At 40.7% G+C, this 18,605-nt stretch overlaps 1 long non-coding RNA gene across 1 annotated transcript in view; it reads left to right on the top strand.

Annotated features, from left to right (window-relative positions):
- The window catches only part of LOC145552870 (uncharacterized), a 254,817-nt gene that overhangs the window by 222,613 nt on the left and 13,599 nt on the right, over window positions 1–18,605 (top strand). The window lies entirely within an intron of this gene.

The following is an 18,605-nucleotide window of genomic DNA, read 5'->3' as shown; positions in this document are numbered from 1 at the left end:
TTTGCAGCTTCTTTTTTAAACGTTGTGGGTAAAAATGAGACCGTCTGTATTTTGATTATAATTTGAAACTGGGAGGTGTGTTTTAAAAATGTCAAGCTCTACCGTCCATATTTGATCTTTCAGGATATTTAATCCAACAGGAAGATGTGAGCAGTTCTCTTGTTTTCCAGAATTTAGTTTGACGGCTCGTATTTCAGTTCTTTTCATAACTTTACCCCACAAACTCATTTGCACACCTGCTTTAATGTTGTTGATAAAAATGCACTTATGCCATCTTTTTTCAAAATATAATTTCTTTCCAGCTTTATACATTCAGGTTATTGTTTTTAAATAAGCAGCATCTTTGAGTATTTGAAAATGAGCTATGTTTATTCAGTCACATGTACTGGTGAGAACAAAAAGTTTTAAATGTGGAATTAAAACTTTTAATTCCACATTAAAAGAGAAGATGAGAAGAAACCATATTTTTAATTAATTTTTGAAAAAAAAGGGACTAAATTTATCAATCAAATATTAAGCCCTTAAAATGTATTAAATTTATTTTTAAAAGTAAGTTGGCCATTCTTATATTAATCATAGATCTTAACATTTTTCTTGGTTTCTATTTAATCTTTAATATTTTTTTTTGTTTGTCACATGCAGACATTTTTATCGCTTTTTGTAACTCGAGGCCGTTGAGGCCACCTGTAACTCATTGCTAACATACCCTTGCTAACTAGCTAGTCATCATTTTTGCATCCATCTTGAGTAAATGCAAATTTATCGCCACTTGACTGCACGAAGTTCATACATTTCTGTGACATAGGTTTAAATTAGAGATGTGCCGATCAGGTTTTTTCCTGCCGATACCGATTCCGATCACCAGAGGGCCGATCACCAATACCAATCACATAATTATTATTTTTTTAATCATAAGCACTACCGGTTACATTATGTGGGAAAAGGAACCATGAATCCACCTTAATTTAGACAAAAAAAATGTTTAATAACTTTTTCCAAGAAGAAAACAAAACAAAACAGGCATTGTGCAAATTGTACTGCTATCAGTAATACTATCTTTAACAGACTGATAACATATGGAGGCTCTGAAGAGGCTAAATAATGCAAAGAGTCAAAATAAAACCTCTCAACATTGCCAAAAAAATTCAAGTATAAAACTTAACATTCAAAGGCAAATACAGGATCCATTACAATAAACAATCCAGAGTTACTAAATGAAAACTTCCTGATAGCATGGCGGCTAGCTGATTACTGCTAGTTCTGAGTGGCTGTTTCTGACTGAGCGGAGTAATTATGCAGAACAGGGAGGAGATAGATTATTTTTTTAGAGATTATCTGTCTCATGTTAGGACAGCGAAAGTTTTAATACGTATGTAAAATGTATTTTTTTAGGTTAGATGCTGCAGCTTTAAGCAGAGGTTCGGTGTGAGAGTCACTACCAGGTGGAGCAGCAGCGGCGCTCCGTCTGTGAAATATTACTACCTGTAGCGTAGCAGCGGTTCAACAGCGAGAGCAGAACCAGCGTCTTACATCGCAGCTCCAAGACTTAAATAATTTTGCGGGTTATTTGTTTAGCTTTCTGACCGTCATGCTAATCCGGGTGAGTGTTTGTAGCTGTGCGCTGCTTTACCTGCTATCTGATCCTCCATGTGTCTTTTTTACTGCAGTGAGCCTCGATGTAGCCAAACTCCGTCAAGTATGGCATTGTTTTTATGTCGCATTAGCTTCGTTGTGTTGATGCATTTTGACCTGCTTCAATTTTCCGCCGCAACATGCAAACTCCCTCATTCACTCAGTGCGTTATAGTTCCACATCGCTTAGGATTTGTTGCTGCGCATTTGCACAGTGTGAAGGAAAGAGGAGACCAGCTGCACAGGCAGGCTGAGAAATGAGATGCAGGTAATCGGTATCGGCAACAAGAGCCAATGATCGCCGATCACCGATCATACACTTTTTCACGGAAATCGGCCGATTATGATCGATCGGCACATCTCTAGTTTAAATGCTTGTAATAGTCTTGAAAATGTCTCAAGGTTTTAAATTTGAGTTGGTTAAACCCTAAGTCAACCATTACCAGATTTTTGGATGGCTAATTAATGTTAAGATAACTGTTAACAAATTTGAAGGCTGATGATTGGTTACAGTGGCAACTTCTGAAGCCACATTTCAAGCACAAAGACTTCTCCATGTTTGATTTTCTCATTTATTTTTCACTGGAAGCTGAAACCGCCCTGGTGTACCCATGAAATATAGAGATTTCACCCTTGTCCAGTTGCGGGAAAAAGATCCAATGAGGCAGAAAGGCACGTCAACTTTTAGGAGAGGGGAAAATGCACACAGTGTGTCCTTTGAGCCGGTGTCGCCCTGCTGGGTTGAGTTTGACATTCAGACCATGCGACAAGGCTCGACCCAGGGTGGACAGCCCCCCTGCAATATTAACTCTCATTTGGAGAGCAGCTGTGGCTATGAGCATGAAACATTGAAGGAAACAGCTGCCATGGATCCAGTGCCATCGCGCCACCTCTTGCACTGTCTATTAAAGCGTCTTCCCTACTGTTTCCTGAAGCCCAAATGGGGGGGAAAAACACAAACTCTCTCTTATTCCTCATGAAATTTCCCTTCTGACTGCAGTCGCTGGGTGACTTTCTGTGTCTGTGTGAGGATTCAGTGGAGATGTCACCAACATGTGTCTGAGGAAACTGCTGCCAAGGCTTCTTTGTCCAAAAGACTGGCTGGTTTGTGTGTTCAAAAGGGAAATCGCATAAAGTGTGGCTGGACAAAAAGTAAGACTAAACAAGAGGATGTCTGTGAGATACTCAGACTCCAGAATGTTTTGAAATTAAGAGAAGAAGCATTACAGTGAAATGGAACAACATACTGCTTTAAAAAATTCCTATTTGTGGATGTTTGTGTTTCTCCAGTGGGTTTAAATACCACACGGAAAAGCCATGAATTAAAATTAAGCTATTTATTAAGAAGGAAGCTTGTTGGGAAAAGATGAATTGTACAAATGTTTCCTTTTTTCTCTGAGCACTGCAGTATGATTATTTTTCCTCTTACGGTGTTGACAGAACTAAGTTTTTCATCACAAACACAGCAGAATAAATTTGTAGGTTTTGCTTTATAATAAGGTCAAAATTCTTCTGTTATGAAAGACGATCAGGCTGAAAAAATAAGCGAGTTTATTGGGTAACTGCTCTTCATTCTTTTGCCCTCATAAATGTAGATGGACGGTAAAAACAGCCGGGTAGGAAGCAAGACTTGAAGATGGTCTCATGACTGTCAGGACATGCTAACAACTCAACACCCTGCAGCAGAAACGATGGGCCACAGCAACATGTCCTTTAAGACGGTATTCATTTCTGGAAAGCACTGCTAATCCACCTCATTTGTTTTTGCTGCTCTCTTTAAATCTCTGTCGGCTCACATGTTTAGAAAACCGAACAGAGAGACGTTGAAGTCAAGGTTATGACCGTTGCCCGTTAGGTCCTCGCTGTCTGACTGGCTACACTGCAGTAACACTGTGATATATATCAGTGTTGAATAGGCTACGTTCTTGTTAGAACACCATGCATGTTGTGATATCGGACACAGACAATGCGACATTTTGAATATCCCCAGCTTTAGATCTGAGCGTTCCTGTCATCCTGTGGACCAGATCACTCTGGTCACATCACACACAGCAGGAATATCTCTTAAGATTATCTTTGGAGTCGTCTCGATAATTGGGGCGACTTCAAGATTGTCAGGAGGAGAATATTGAGGCAGAAATCTGCATAAAAATCTCACCGCGTGAACTGGGCATTGTAGAACGTCCTGTCCACCTAAGCCGACCGTCTGGGGAAGGAGAGCATTAGTGGAAGCAGCCAAGAGGCCCATGGTAACTGAACTCCACATATTTGCTCTCTGTGAACTGTGGCTTTAAGAAAGCTGAGGTTGAAATTTGAGATTGACACAGAAAAGATGCTCCAGAGCTATGAAACCGTCTACAAAGCTCGCTGGATGTTCTTTTGTTCTGGTTCCGTTTTGTACGTCTCACCCAGGAATTGCTGGATTCTGATGCCAGTTTTTTCTGAAACAGTCTGAGGGTCATAGTAGCTGTGCTTGAACTTTCCTGTTGCACATTCATAGGACCTGCTGCCATGTAAAAAACCCTCCTTAGAGACCCATGCTAATTCAGTTTGGCTTTCAGGAAAGGGGACGGGGGTCAGAGCCTTAAAGGTCATCTCTGATTTTAAGTGACAGGTTGAAAGTAAGAGTACAGGCGTCTGAACCTGGAGCTCCGCTGGGACCTGGACCCCCTGGTGTTCTGCTAGTAGCTGTACAAGCTCCTGTCATCCATGCAGTGTGTCGGCGGTTGAATAAAAGGCAAATGGCTCTGAATAATTGATCAGTCAGGTCGCGCTGTCTGTGGATTAGAACCGTGTGAACTTGTGTGTACAGCTGGAATGAAAAACAGCGGCTCAGTCACAGCGTAACGTCACGTACAATAAGAAGTCGGCCTGCAGAGCCAACGCTGCCACCATCAGTGTAAATGAGGCCCTGACTCCTCGCCAGATATGTGCACAATTAAGCTGTTATTAATTATTCAAGTGTGGAAATAATTGATCAGCGAGGTTGAAGTGGCTGTGAATTGTAATGGCATGGGCAGTGCCACTTTCACAGGGGGCAATTAGCAGCAGTGGTAATTACACTCACAGGCAATTTGTATTACCAGTGTCTTTTAATGCTGCATGTGTACTCTGGTGTCTGCATGGAGTCGGGCTTCATCTCCTAAGATTTCCTGTCCAGATTAAAGAGGACTGAGGTCACTTTTCTGAATCTGACTACCGCAGTTGTTTAGTGATTCAACTGAAAATATTTATTGCTGAAAATAAAATGAACTAGATTTGATGGAAACAATCATAGAATCATTTCTCAGTGGTTCTTAACCTGGGTTCGATCGATGAGTCGGTCTCAGGGGTTCGGCGGAGCCTCTGCCGACCGCGGAGGTAAAGACACACTTGTGTAAAGTCGTGATGACGCTCGCTTTGCCATCACTTAATGCAGAGGATCACGTTACATTGCTTAGCCAATCAGAGGATCACGTTACATTGCTTAGCCAATCAGAGGATCACGTTACATTGCTTAGCCAATCAGAGGATCTCGTTACATTGCTTAGCCAATCAGAGGATCACATTACATTGCTGAGCCAATCAGAGGATCACGTTACATTGCTTAGCCAATCAGAGCTGCGGAGGAGCCCTGATTGAAGGAGCTCCACTCTCAGCATGGATTTGAACTTGTGTCTTTATTTACTTCAGCAAAACACAGTTTTTACCAAATTCTGTAGCTTTCGGTGTTCTTCTAAATCTGCTCCTTAGTCGCATCTTTTCGGGGTTGCTACTGCCTCTAGTGGCGTGGGGGTGGTAACACAACTAATATAATTACATTACTAAATCAGAATACCGCAAAGTCTTTATTATTTAATATTAATTTTTCATTCTCTTTAGAATGTAGAGCTAATTAAATGATCTAAACAAAACCTTAAAGTGGTTCCAGTTTCTCTCGATGGCCAACTCGTTGAAACTGTGGCAAATTTTAAATACCTGGGGTCATTCCTGCACAGTCAGCTCAACTTTGCTGAAAACACTGATATTTTGAAGAACTGTTCTCAGAGACTCTACCTTTTAAGAAGACTTAGTAATCTTGGGGTGAAACAACCAGACTGTAGTTGGGTCACCCCTATATCTTGAATTTTGGGGGGAAAAAATCATATTTTATTTATCATTACAGAAGGGTTCAGTGAATGTGCATATGAAACTGGTGGGTTTGGTACCTCAAGAAAGGTTAAGAACCACTGATTTAGATCATTGTGAGATTTCTCAGGTCTGTCAGGCTTGTTGGTGGCTTTTCACATGGTTGATCATGCATGGCCGACTCATTGACTGCTTGGAAAATGGATCAGGAGCTCCGTTGTATTTGTTCAGTGGATCATGTCATAGTTATTAAGCTGAAAGTTTTAAGTCGTGACTGACTCGTCGTCCCTAGCCCTTGACTATGATGTGCCACATGCGATTTGCTTTGACTATGCTTCCTACACGTGACCCCACACAGATTTTTAAGGCCAGTTAAAAGTAATGTCATCTGATGAGGTATTAATTTTTTTAACCCAACTATGTTTTGTTTTTTTCCCCATTTGTGTTAAATGCAGGTCTATATTTTAAAAATCATGTGAATTTATCTCATTTTATGTAGGACTTGAGCCATGCCAGTGATGTCGTGATGTTGGTTTGAGTGTTTTTGTGGATCAGTCGTCATATATGGTCTTTCTGGACAAACTTGCAGGCAGATTTCTGCCTCATGGAGAAATGTCCATTTTCAGACATCTGGTTAGAGGATGCCAGATTCGGAGTGTCTAAGCCCAGTCTTATTGCCGAGAGGCTTATTGCCGTGACTGTAAAAAGACAATAAATACCACCTGGATGGGGGTGAATGACGTCAGGTCCCATGTGGAGTCTCTGGTTTTCCCAGTCCAGGATTCATGCATGGGTCCATAAAGTAATGAGCTGTCCTGGTATCAAAGCTGCACCAGACCAGCACATTACTAGCGTCATGTTTGACTTTTGAAACGGTGTTCCTTTTCTGAATTGCAGTTAGTTTTACACCAGATGTAATGGCACACACACCTCCCAAAAAGCTGTATTATTGTCTCTTTAGTCAAGAGAATGTTTACCACAGACCCTTGGGGTTATTAAGATGTTTTTTGGCAAAAGTGAAACAGGCCTCTGTGCTTCTTTCTGCAGGAAGCACTGTCTCTGCTTTGCATATATTTTGAACAATGCATGTATGAGGACCACCTTAAATCCCAAGAAATCGGAAGTGATGCACCACCCTCACTGTATTATTGAAGGTGGTGAGGTAGGGAAGATGTTCTGAGTTGGATGTGTTGAAGATTGTATGTGAGGAAGATCTTGGTCTGTACACAAGAGCTCATAAAAGCAGATGTTTGCTGTCAGTTTCAACAACTTTGTCCAAGTAAGTGGCTGAAGCTTCCAAATCTCTCCAATCTGCAGGTCTGTGCATGGGCCCAGTCCTAACAGTCTGAACCACAGGCTTGGAGGTTTTCAGTTTTTGCCTGTCAGTTGGAAAGAGATGAAGCAGATCAAACTGGGAGGTTCCTCTCCTAAAGACAGACCGGCTAGGGGAGGTGGATGCCAGCAGAGGCCATCAGTCATGCAGGGAGTCTGCTGTGTGGCTCTGGATATGATGAAAACCAAACAACTGCTGGCTGCCTCACACATACAGTCAATTATCAGTGAAAAGGGGACAACACACTCTTTCTACTGGATCCCTTTCGATTCCTTCCCTTCAACATAGCGTTTCTGTCTCTCGTGTCACCATCAACCCTCCCCCCACCCTTTCCGTTCCTCTGTTCACCCTTTCTGCCTCTGCTATCTCTCATCGCTGTTTCAGCACATTAATTGACTCATTATTCCGATTCATATTCCGGGCGGGGGAAGGGCTGGTTGATTAACGAAGGCAGATGCCCAGTCTCTGCAGAGGAGCTCTGGATCTCTGTTGTTTGCCCCACACATTTTAGTCATTAGAACAACTGGAGTCTGCTGGGTTGGTGGTAGAAAAGGACATGCATAGTCTGAACATCACTTAACAGAGAGCTGGAAGATGTTTTTAGACTAACATCAAGTGAAAGTTATAAAATATGTTTGATGTACATTTCTTAAATATTCTTTTTAATACTGAATGTTGGCATTTTCTGTGACAACCCCAGATGTGCTATGCTTATGGTGTCGCCAAGGATTGCAAGCATTGAGCATTTCAACAGAGTAGATGAATATGGGCCAAACAAATTGTTTGAACTGGTCAGAAAATACTGCTGGAGTTTCAATTTTCAGCTTCCCCAAAGATGGAAAATCTTGATCAGATTTGAGTAAGTAAGCTCCAATGTGAAAATGACTATCCAAACATAAAAAAGAAATGGAGAGGATGACGTCACCACAGACGGTAAGACAAAACAACTTGGAGCTTATCTCAAGTGAGAAGACGCTTGTGTCAGAAAGGTATGTGCTGCACATAATTACCAGAATAAAAATATCCGTTAAAGCACTCGATCCACAAATTGTATATTAGAAATGGTAATTGGTTCTCACCGTTCCATATTTCCAACTCCGTCGTTATACACATCGGCTTGTCAGCCATGATTTCTGCATAGTCAGGTGGTTTGGGTAATTTTTTTTTTCCCCTTTAAAAATATGAAATGTTTCCTTCAAAACCGCTTTCTGTATTTCATCTGTTTATCTTGGCTTAGTCTATAACAAACAAAGCCTTTAAAATACATTTCTCAAGGCAAACGGAAATGAAACGTGTTTGTCCTTTACGGTGTTTAAGTGACATGCTATATTAGCATGTTGCCAATTTAGGAAGTTAAAACTTTATTAGCTATTTATGGCTATTTATTTAGCAGTGGTTTTTGAAGTTTAATAATTATTATAAAATATGTTTAAACAATTTATTGAAATGATATTTGTCATGCTCATCTCTCTGGTTAGCTGTTTTGCTCCTGGAGCTAGCATAGCACAAAACGGATGATGTTTCTGACAAGACCAAAGGAAGCATCCAGCAGCCCGGCTGTGGAGGACACCAATGGAAATAAAACCCTAATGCTAAACTAAAATCAGGAAGTATGAGGATGCATTTATGCCAAAGAAATGTAAAATCGAATGGAAAAACAAATCTGAGAAAAAATTGATAAATTATTGCCACTTTCTTAGATTCTTAAAAAATGTTTTATTTCCTTTGAACTCTTCTTTCAGTTTCTTTTTAACGTCTATTTGGCCGTGAACACAACAGTTTGACCTCAATCACATGAAATAAGTGTAGATTTTGCTATAATTGCTCGCATTTCTTGGGATTTTTTTACATACTTTCTAGCATTGGGTAAGCAAAGGGCTTCTAGAAGCTAATGCTGTTTGAAAAGTTTGGGAACCCCTGTTGTTTCTGTTTTATTTCCATTTTAAAATCAGTGACCAGACTTTTAAAAAGTATTTTAATTGTTTATCAGTGATTGGTTATCTTTTTTCATATTTGCTACTTGCCGTTTTCCATTTCAAGAGTCAGACCTGTACATTTCAGCTTTTGAACCGGGATATATTTTTTGTTTGTTGTTGGTTTAATCAAGCTAAAAAGCCCAACCTGGGAATTCTCTCCTCTGGTCCGACCCTCTTTTATCACCACCCCTCTTTTCATGTCTCTGTTTTTGGCCTCGTCTTTAACCTCATTGTTTTGCTTTGACAGCTCAACATTTAGCAGCCCTGACATATCCAGTTAGCTACAAGCCCAAAGTTTACCTGACACAGGGTGGCCTACTTATTGCTTCCACGCCCCCCACCCATCAAATCCAGCACCATTACCACGGTTTCCCTCAGCTCCCTTTTCCTTTTCCCCACCGTCCCCATTCTCGTACCGTACATCCTATTTGTGAGAATTAGGAGGGAATCAATCACTTGTCGAGGCCTACATGTTGTTCCAGCCAACCTCACTCGTCAGCCAGGGCACCTCTTTTCTAACTCCAGGCGGCCAGGATGGGTTTGAGAGGAGGGGGATATCATGTGGAGAGGCCAGGAATTCAAAGTGACGCAGGTTGGAGCTCTGGTGGCCGTTAAGTTTCTCTGACAAACTGAGTGCAACACCCTGAGGCGCTCTCCCAACCCCACGCCCCTCCTCCCTTTATCTGTGTCTGTCTGTTTCTCCTCTTTGATGTGGTCTCCATCACCGACACACTGCTCTGTCGTTCTGTGGGAGGCGGGGAGCCCTCTGCCATCGCCGCCTGCAGTGGGAGGGGAGGTCCTGGACTCGCCCCGTGGTTTCCTCGGTCTGCTCTCGCTCTGAGGTGGAAATGTGGCTGTGGGCAGCAGGTTGGACCAGAAGCGTGGACAGGACAAGAGGGCCGGGATGTCGATGCGTTTAGATGAGACTTGTTGAAGGAGGTGCTGGGGCTGTTGGACTCTGCTACCAGATCCACACTGTAAAAACACAAAATCTTGCCAAGTAATTCTGGTCTAGTTTCTAGTGCAAATAAGTAATTTTTCAGCAAGATATATGAGCTTGTTTTAAGTCAATAATTTGTAATATTGATCAAAGAATACAAGTTCAATTGGTAGATAATTGCACTTAAAACAAGACATTTTTCCCTTGTTCAAAGTGAAGTAATCTGCCAATGGAAATGGTACATTTCACCAGGATTAAGGAATTATTTACTCAACATAAGAACTTAAATCTTGTTGAAAAGATATTTACAAGTTAGTCTTATTTCAAGTGTACAAAGAGCTTTGCACTAAAAAGTAGACAATTTTGTTTTTACAGTGCACTTAAAAACGTATGTTTAATTTGAAGCCCAAGAAGTATTTGTGAAGATTAATAAATAAGGGGGGAGCGTGGTTTTCTCTGTAATAATTTCAGGTTGCAGATCATGAAACCTGAATGTTGGTCCACAATAAACTGGGCACCCAAGACAAAAGTAAAACGGTGATAAGTCTCCGTCTTTTTGATTCATATTGTGAGGATTTATGCTTTGAGATTGGCTCTGAAGTGCAGGCACATTGAAAAGAGTTGAGCTGAAAAGCAAAGCTCTTCCTTAACCGGTGCGTCTGTGTTTCAACCCTCACTCCCGGTTGACCTCGTTGATAACCAAAAGACCCCAAAACACCCCCAGCTGTAACATCTCACCTAAGATTTTCATCACTAATGATGTCACTTGATGCACAAGTCTTTCACATACTGTGCATAAGCTCCTCTACCCTGACGCTGTGTCAACATCCACTCATTGAAAGATGAAACCATGTGGCCATATTTTTGAGATGAGAAATCCTACAGCAGGAATAAAGTAATGAATTAAACTGAAGATGAGTGCAGTGGCACCAGAGGGAGTGGAAAGTTCTTGTTAATCTGACGCAGCGCTCTCAGCTGTTTAAATAGTTGATTAAGGCCTGTGCAGCTTGCACATCCACCTCTGACACCCACAACATCTGTTTTGTTAGTGTGGGCTGAATACCAGTTGCTCTCACGCTGTGTTTATGTAGCCCAGTGCCATTGGCTGGAAGAACTGCACTCTCCTTCTGATTGGCTGCTCAGGGGAACATCTGCAGGAGTCCGAGTTTTTTATGCACTTCTTCATGCCGGCTGCTGCACTGCTGCCTCAGGGTGAACTGACACTTTGAGCTTATTCAGTAGGAAATCGCTGCAGGTTATTTTTGTCATCAACTGATTTATTTTGTACACTTTGAAATAGTTTTGGAATGGCCTAGTCAAAGTCCAGATGTAAGTCAAAAAAAACATGCTGTGGCGTACCTCCTTGGTAGCCAGGCTGGCTTTTCTTCCAAACAAGTTAAAGTTAATCCATCGTTTGGCTGAAGGTTATTGTTGTTGTTGGACCTATTTGTGGCTCTACGACCAGGACACTTACAGAAACATGACTGGCATCACCGCTAGCATTGCTAAATGCTAATAACAGTTCTTAAACAGTTTAGGAAATGTCACCATGACCACCATATTTTGACTTAAACAGTAATCTTTTTATACTCATTTTTTATACTTGAGTGTTTCAGAGACTTTGCAACACCTGGGTGGAGATAATGAATAAAAGAAACGGACATTTGACTGCCTGTTCCACATTTACCTTACTGGTTATTGATGTGGACTGTCTGTCCCTGTACAAAACAAACTACATAAAGTAAAAACACATCCAGACAAGTGTGAACATTAAAATGGATCAGTGAAAACTGGTGACTGCAGACTTTACTCCATGTTCCTGACCTGGGTAGAACATCAACGTGTGGATTAGGGCTGTGTAATAATGTCGATTTTGCGATGTATATCGATATTTTCTTTCTTAGAAAAAAATCGATATTCATCCTCAAGTATCGTAACATCCAACTGTCACCTTGGTCACTCACTGCTTGCTTCGCCAGGAGAGTGATTCGGTCATCAGGCTTGGAGTGATTCCTTCAGATGTTAAGTGTTAAAAAGGTATCAAACTATTCAGAGCAGGTACTTGGTGCACTTTATTTACTTTACAAATGCATGTAAGCTACAGTTTGTACTATTTCAATTAAAAGAAACATGTTTTCTCATCACTTCCTTGATTCATTTTGTCCAACTGTCGTCTGTGTTCATGTCCAACCAGAGCCAGGTATTGTGTAGTTGGTGCTTTTAATCAGTTTTCAGTTAAATTAATTAAATAAAACTCTATAACGGTCACAAAATGTCACCAAAATCACTCTGTCCCTCTAAAATCTTTCAGAAAATTGCAAAAGTGTATTGAATGGTATCTTTTGATGAATATCACAATATGTATTGTATTGTGAGCAGAATATTGTGTATCGTATCGTGAGATTATTGTATCACTACAGCCCTAGTGTGGATGGACTTTATGGCTTTTGACATTCTTTAAAATTTCCATCCATCGATCCATTCCGTTGCTTTAATTTTTGTGAGCCTCCATTCACTTGTGTGAATGCTGACCATAAATGTCCCGGTGCACTTTTGTATTTATACAAGATGAATACGTCTGAAAAAAGTATCGTTTTGGCATGAAAAGCTGTTGTTCAATGTTTCTACAGGTGAGTATTAGAGTAAAAGCATCAGTTTGGTGACTTATGTAATTATCAGTTTTGTACAACTGAAAATTTCAGGATCATAACCCAAGAAAACCTGGGTTTTTGTTACCAAACAGTTTTTATGGAAGGTTTAATAAGGAAGAGGAATAAAGTAAATACTTGAATGAATATTTATTGTGCTGGAAGAAGTGCGTGCAGCAGACCTGCATCAATGACTGACTGAATATGGTAGAGTTGAGTTTTTACATGAACACTAAGTGTTTTTGCTCTCCTCCTCTTTGAAGACGGTGACCTGCCTTAGTAATAACAGGACACGACTCTGTGATGCGTACATGTGTTGGCTCCTGTTCCCTCTGTCTTCATGCTTGGCCCGATTGTTCTGTATCCCACTTTAAGGGTGATGGAGGATCCTCCTCTGCTGAACGGACGGACGGCGCCGCTCATGCGGAGCGGAGCGGCCGCGGCGCCGCTGATGAGTCGGAGCGTGAAATGAAACGCTCTCTTTATCAGTCTGCAACATGTCAGAGGCAGCGAGGGAGGGTCGAGACAGAAGGAGAGATCAACATGGCAAACTAGCCACGAGCCTGGTCAGATAAATCCCCCGGGAATGCGTTTGCACACATATGTGCATGCATGCGTTCATGTGCATGTAAACACAGCAACACATGCACACTTATGCTGCTGCCACAGCCTCGTGTCGCGCCTCCGAACATCAGAGAAAAGGCCCTCACTACGCAGACACACAGCATGTTTTCTCATGATGTTGCTGAATTGGAAGTCATTTATTTATACATAAAATAAAAATGTAACCATTTCTGAGCAAACATTTGTTGGATCTATAGGTCGTAAAGGGCTTGTGTTCACATCGACTTATAAAATGAATTAACTTGATTTTTGTAAACAAAGGAGTTTAATTCTTCAGTCTTGGCTAAAGCAGCAATTATTCCTCCTGCTGTTGAAGTAAAAACAGAGACTGTTGTACTTTATTATCTATATCTATATAGTTTAATTTTCATAAGCACTCATTAAATGTATTAGTACTGAAGTGCTAATTGTGCAGTTTATTCTCCGTTTTGCTCAGTCGGATTCTCTGCTCTGGTAGCTAGTTTACGCTTGGCGAGATATTTCATCACGGCAAATATTTCCAAACAGCAATCTTGGTTGTTTTCCCCCAGTGTGCAGTAGTTAGCTTAGTAGCTAGCTGACTGGCAATGCACAGCAACAGGTGAGGGAGGGTCAACTTTGTGCTACTTTATGCTTCAATCAGGTGCAAAGGACTCCAGTCAACCCTCTTAATCTACTTTAATGTCAAACATTCTGTGACGTTTTCTAGAAAAACCAGATGATTAATTATGATGTTCATACAACATATGTATTGGCAAATTACTGATTATTATCTGGAAAAAATCAATGTTTTACTCTGAAAATGCTGGAAAAGCCATTTTATTTCAAATGACCTGGTCTTAGTGGCAACCCTGACAAATTTTATAAAATAAATGCACCTGAAGCATATTTCAGATTTTTTTATTATTTTTTAGAACATCTTCAAATACTGATATTAAGACTCAGAAGATGAGATTTAAACACATTTTAGCTCCTAGAACAATTTATGACGAAAGAAAATATAGTAGAAATATTTTTTACCCTTTTAGACTCTATTTTCTCTAATTCTTGTGTAAAATATAAAATTATTGCTCATCTGGTTTGCATCAGAATTTCCAGTTATACATTTAATAGGAGCTCAACATGAACGGTGCTGATTATTTGTCATTTCTTGGGTCATGTGGGATCTTTTTGGTGTAAACCAGAGTAGTGACGGTGTAATGCCGGCTCTGACCAGAGGAGGGCTCCCTCAACCTCTGATGGCCTGTAAGCGGCTGCAGTTTCAGGAAGGAGAAAAGTCCAGCACGTTTGTGTTGATGTTGATGGATCAATTAAATCCAGATTTGACAGAAAAGATGCATTTCTGCACAGGTTTTGTTTTAGTTGAGATTTCTCTCAGGTGTGAGATGTGAAGAATAAATACTTCTAGGTAAGGAAAACTGTTGTTTCTGCTGCTTTCTGCAGCTACCAAAGTTCCTCAGCAGAAGCTGTTAAAGCCAAATCTATGCGGTCTCTGGATTTAACTGAGCATGGAGATGATCAGGGAGGTCAGCGGCTCCCACCATCAGAGCAGTCTCTCTGTTTTTACTGCTCCACTGTGGGCGACACCGATCTGACACACCTCACATCCCTGACTGTTGGAATAATGCGGGGGTGGTGTGACGGAACATGTTTCCCCTGCTGATGTCTTGTTCCCCCCGCCGGTGAGAGATTTCTGCTCCGAGGAGAGCACGGCTTCATAATTGTAACCACATCCAATTAAGTTTCCAATTCAGGCCCCCATTAATCAGGCCAGTGATCAGAAAGGCAGAAGCTACAGAGCGTCTCCTGCAGAAACGTGTGGGGGTGGGGGGCTGAGGGATCACAGGGAGGGTTGCTCTGCTGCAGCTTTTCCCATTTCATTTCAGAGATGTGCAGTCTAGACAGCTAAAAGATAAAACTGTTCACTGTTTTATAGAAATGTTTGCTATAAGTTGGACGTTAAAAGGAGATGGTGTTGACTTAAATCTTTGAAAAATAGTTTATTAGCTATATTTGCAAGTCTTTGGGTCAAATTTTAGGTGATTTTAAAGGGTCAGCATCATGTAAAATCAACTTTTTGGGGGCTTTGCATCATGCTATGTTATTGACTTGCTTGGACTGTTGCCTTGATTGATTTATGCATGAGAAATCCTTTAATCTCCATGGCAACCATTCAGCTGTGCAAAACGCCTGGGTGGACTTGGCTCCGCCCTCGAGGTGCAGCTCCACCTCAGAGCTGCAGTTCCCAGGTTTCTGAGCTTCTGCCTCGCAGATCAACCTTCACCCACTCAGTTCCTTCAGACTAGCCAGCAGCAATTAGCAAACCCCTGGTGGAACTGACCATCTGTGGAGCTTGGTACAGGAGCTACCTGCTGGTGAAACGCTGGTATAAATGTTGTTAAAGGGTTAAACTAGTTCATTTTGGAAATAAGAATTTTGCAGAAAGTTTCATAAAACATTTACAAAATCACAAGGGGGATTTTTGTCTGGCTGATATTGCCCCCAAGGTGGGTGAGCCACTAAAATCATCTCTATTAACAAAGTGCTGTCTCCAAGCCTCTGCATGGAAAGTTGAATGGAAGGAAAAAGTGTGATTAAAAAAGGTTGAACTTTGAACAGGGAAGTAAAGTAAAGAGTAGTTAGAAGGCAGATTATATTTTTTCTTCTGCAAGAAAATGAAATATCCTAACCTGAATGAGAATTTCAAATAAAACGGCAACAGCTGCTTTTTAAAAAAAAATGTTTTTTACAATGTAAACGTTGTGCTTTTGCAAAAACCCACCTATAAGTCATTTATATGCTGGGGGAAATTCTTTTCTCACATTTGTTTTTAAGCAAAATGACTGATAAACCCTTAGTATAGATAACATAGTTTACGTTTTCCTGCCATACTGAAGCTTAATACCTTTCACTTTCAATTTCTTCCTGATTCCTCCGGATTATTAGTTCAAACATCACTTAGACCAAAAATTTGCTTCGCTTCTGCAGGAATTAGTTGCAGTGGAACAAGCTGCACATTATATTTCTGTGGATTTCTGAAGTCAAACAAATTCTGCATCCATATGCAGCCCACAGTCTGGGGGGGCGTGACGACGAGGAAAATGTATTGGGATGAGACGATAATCATTATCCATCTAATGGATCCGGCTGATCTAATCCACGCTTACAGTTCAGAGCTGCTAAACCCACATGCAGCTGTCTGTCAAACAATAACAGAAATGAAAGTCATTGTGATGATCCACCTTTCTGTGTAATCTCAGAGCTTTCTGTTGTTTTTAGAGTAATCTACTGAAGGGGGGTCAGTCACCCATCAACCAGGCATCAATCCCTGCACTAAAATCTGAAATAGATTAAAATTTCTGATGTCAAAGTCTCCTTGGGCTATTTTCTCTAATTATATTGCATTACTGCTACATGCTTTAAAATCTGATTTACCAATCGATTATTACACAGTTTGATGTAAACAAAGTGAAGACAAACAGAGTTTAGATGCAACCTGCATCCATGTCTCCATGTAAGTCGTTTAGTCTTAGCTGAAGATGGATCTGCAGGGTGCGGACGCATCGATCGGATCATAAGAGACTAAACGACACGTGCCGCCAAGATTTGTTTCTGCTTTAGCCTCAATTTTCCTGCAGTAGCTGAACTTTTCTTGCAGTTTGGTGCCAGATTTTCTTTTCCTTTATTTGGATTCCCATTGGTTGCAGTTCTCTGCATCTAATGCATATCTGGAACTGTTCAAAAATCCTTTTCCCAAGGCATCTCCAATATGTTTTTCGGTAAGGTTTTCCATAGCTCTGTATGTATAAAGTGGACATCTTTTGTATTGTAAAACCTTCTGGAAGTATTTCTACTTGCGATTACATGTTTACTTTGATAACCATGTACATTAAAACCTCGAATATAAACCTGAATTCAACTTTTAGCCAGGATAACCTACTATGCACCACACTGACATTACTTCTGAAAACACATGTATGTGCAAACTGAACTGCTTTATTTTGAACTATTTGCAGTTTCTGCATCACACCTCAATAAAAAGATGCTCCCCCATGTATCATTTTAATGCACTGCTTTGATTAGTTTTATTACGGTGAATCCCAGTAACTCCTAAAGCTGTGTGCTCAGACACTGCAGAGGTCAACTCATACGTCCGTCGTCACTCGGTTTGTGAAACATGCTTAAGCTGCCAGTCTGAACAATGGATCGGCCCCCAGTGAAGGCATCTGACGAGCTTTACAGCAGATTAGTGTGTGAAATATAGGTTATCCTCTGATTTAGGTGAGAAATGTGAAAGATCATGCAGATTTACCCGATTGCATCCTTTTAATTCTTTCTTCCGTGGTAATTTCGTCTAATGGCGTTTGTTTTTTCAGGTGAACAATATGCTGGTATCGGTTAAATCACATAAATACCGTGGAAAGGTGTAAACATGGAACCTGAAGCAGCAGATTCTTTAGAGATTAAAGCATAAATCTGTTTCTACTGTCAGACGAACAGCAGGAAGAAAGGAAACTATGGAAACGTGTTGGACTGAGACCTAATAAATACAGTAAAATGAAGCATTTGGCTGTAAAAATGAAGCTAAACTATTAATGACTCTGGAAGTATAATTATAACGTTTGCGAGGAAGAGTAGCTCTATTGTTTTATTACTGCTTTTAATTCACACATTTGCATTTGTGATGGGGGTAATTAGGAGCTATTTATTATTCACACAATCCCTCATAAAAAGCTAATGAGCATTTGTTTTGCCGACAGTAAAAATGCAAGAGAAAACAATTTATATTTGTTAGCACTCACGGGTCATTATGCTGGAGCCATTTTTCAGAGGCGTGCAGCATCTCCTGCTTGATCTTAGTCACTCATTTATTCCTCTGCTTAGTCTGAACGGGTCGCCTCCCACCGTCTGTGAGCCAATGAGACTGAAGGCTTTACTAATATAAAACTATTCAGCACCTTCTATGGTGGCACGACAAGTTTCTCTTATGATGTATGGATGCCTTTTTTGTATTTTTAGTGTCTTGTTGCAGGAGAAAACAGAAATCCTGTTCCAGTTAAAGTCCCAGAAGCATTTGGAGCTTTTTATTACAAAGCAGCCGGCTGGCAGGTAGATGGTGTAACGGTTGTTATGGAGACTTAGTAACCAAGATGTAGCTTTTTGGCTACAGCTGGCAAATGTGTCCTAAGTCCAATATCTTTTCCCCCATATGTGTCCCATATTTAACTTTTTCTCATCGGTCTGAACAGCCCAATTTTGATCATTTCACCACCAAGATTTGTGCCACTTCCATATGTAATAATAAATCAGATACGCATTTAATCCGACTTTTACATCATTGATGTGAAACATGGCTTGTAATTCTGC

The sequence above is a fragment of the Poecilia reticulata genome, chromosome 9 (genome assembly GCF_904066995.2).
Source record: "Poecilia reticulata chromosome 9, P_reticulata-male-v2, whole genome shotgun sequence".
Taxonomy (NCBI): Eukaryota; Metazoa; Chordata; class Actinopteri; order Cyprinodontiformes; family Poeciliidae; genus Poecilia; species Poecilia reticulata.
This window is presented reverse-complemented; position numbering and strand designations above follow the sequence as displayed.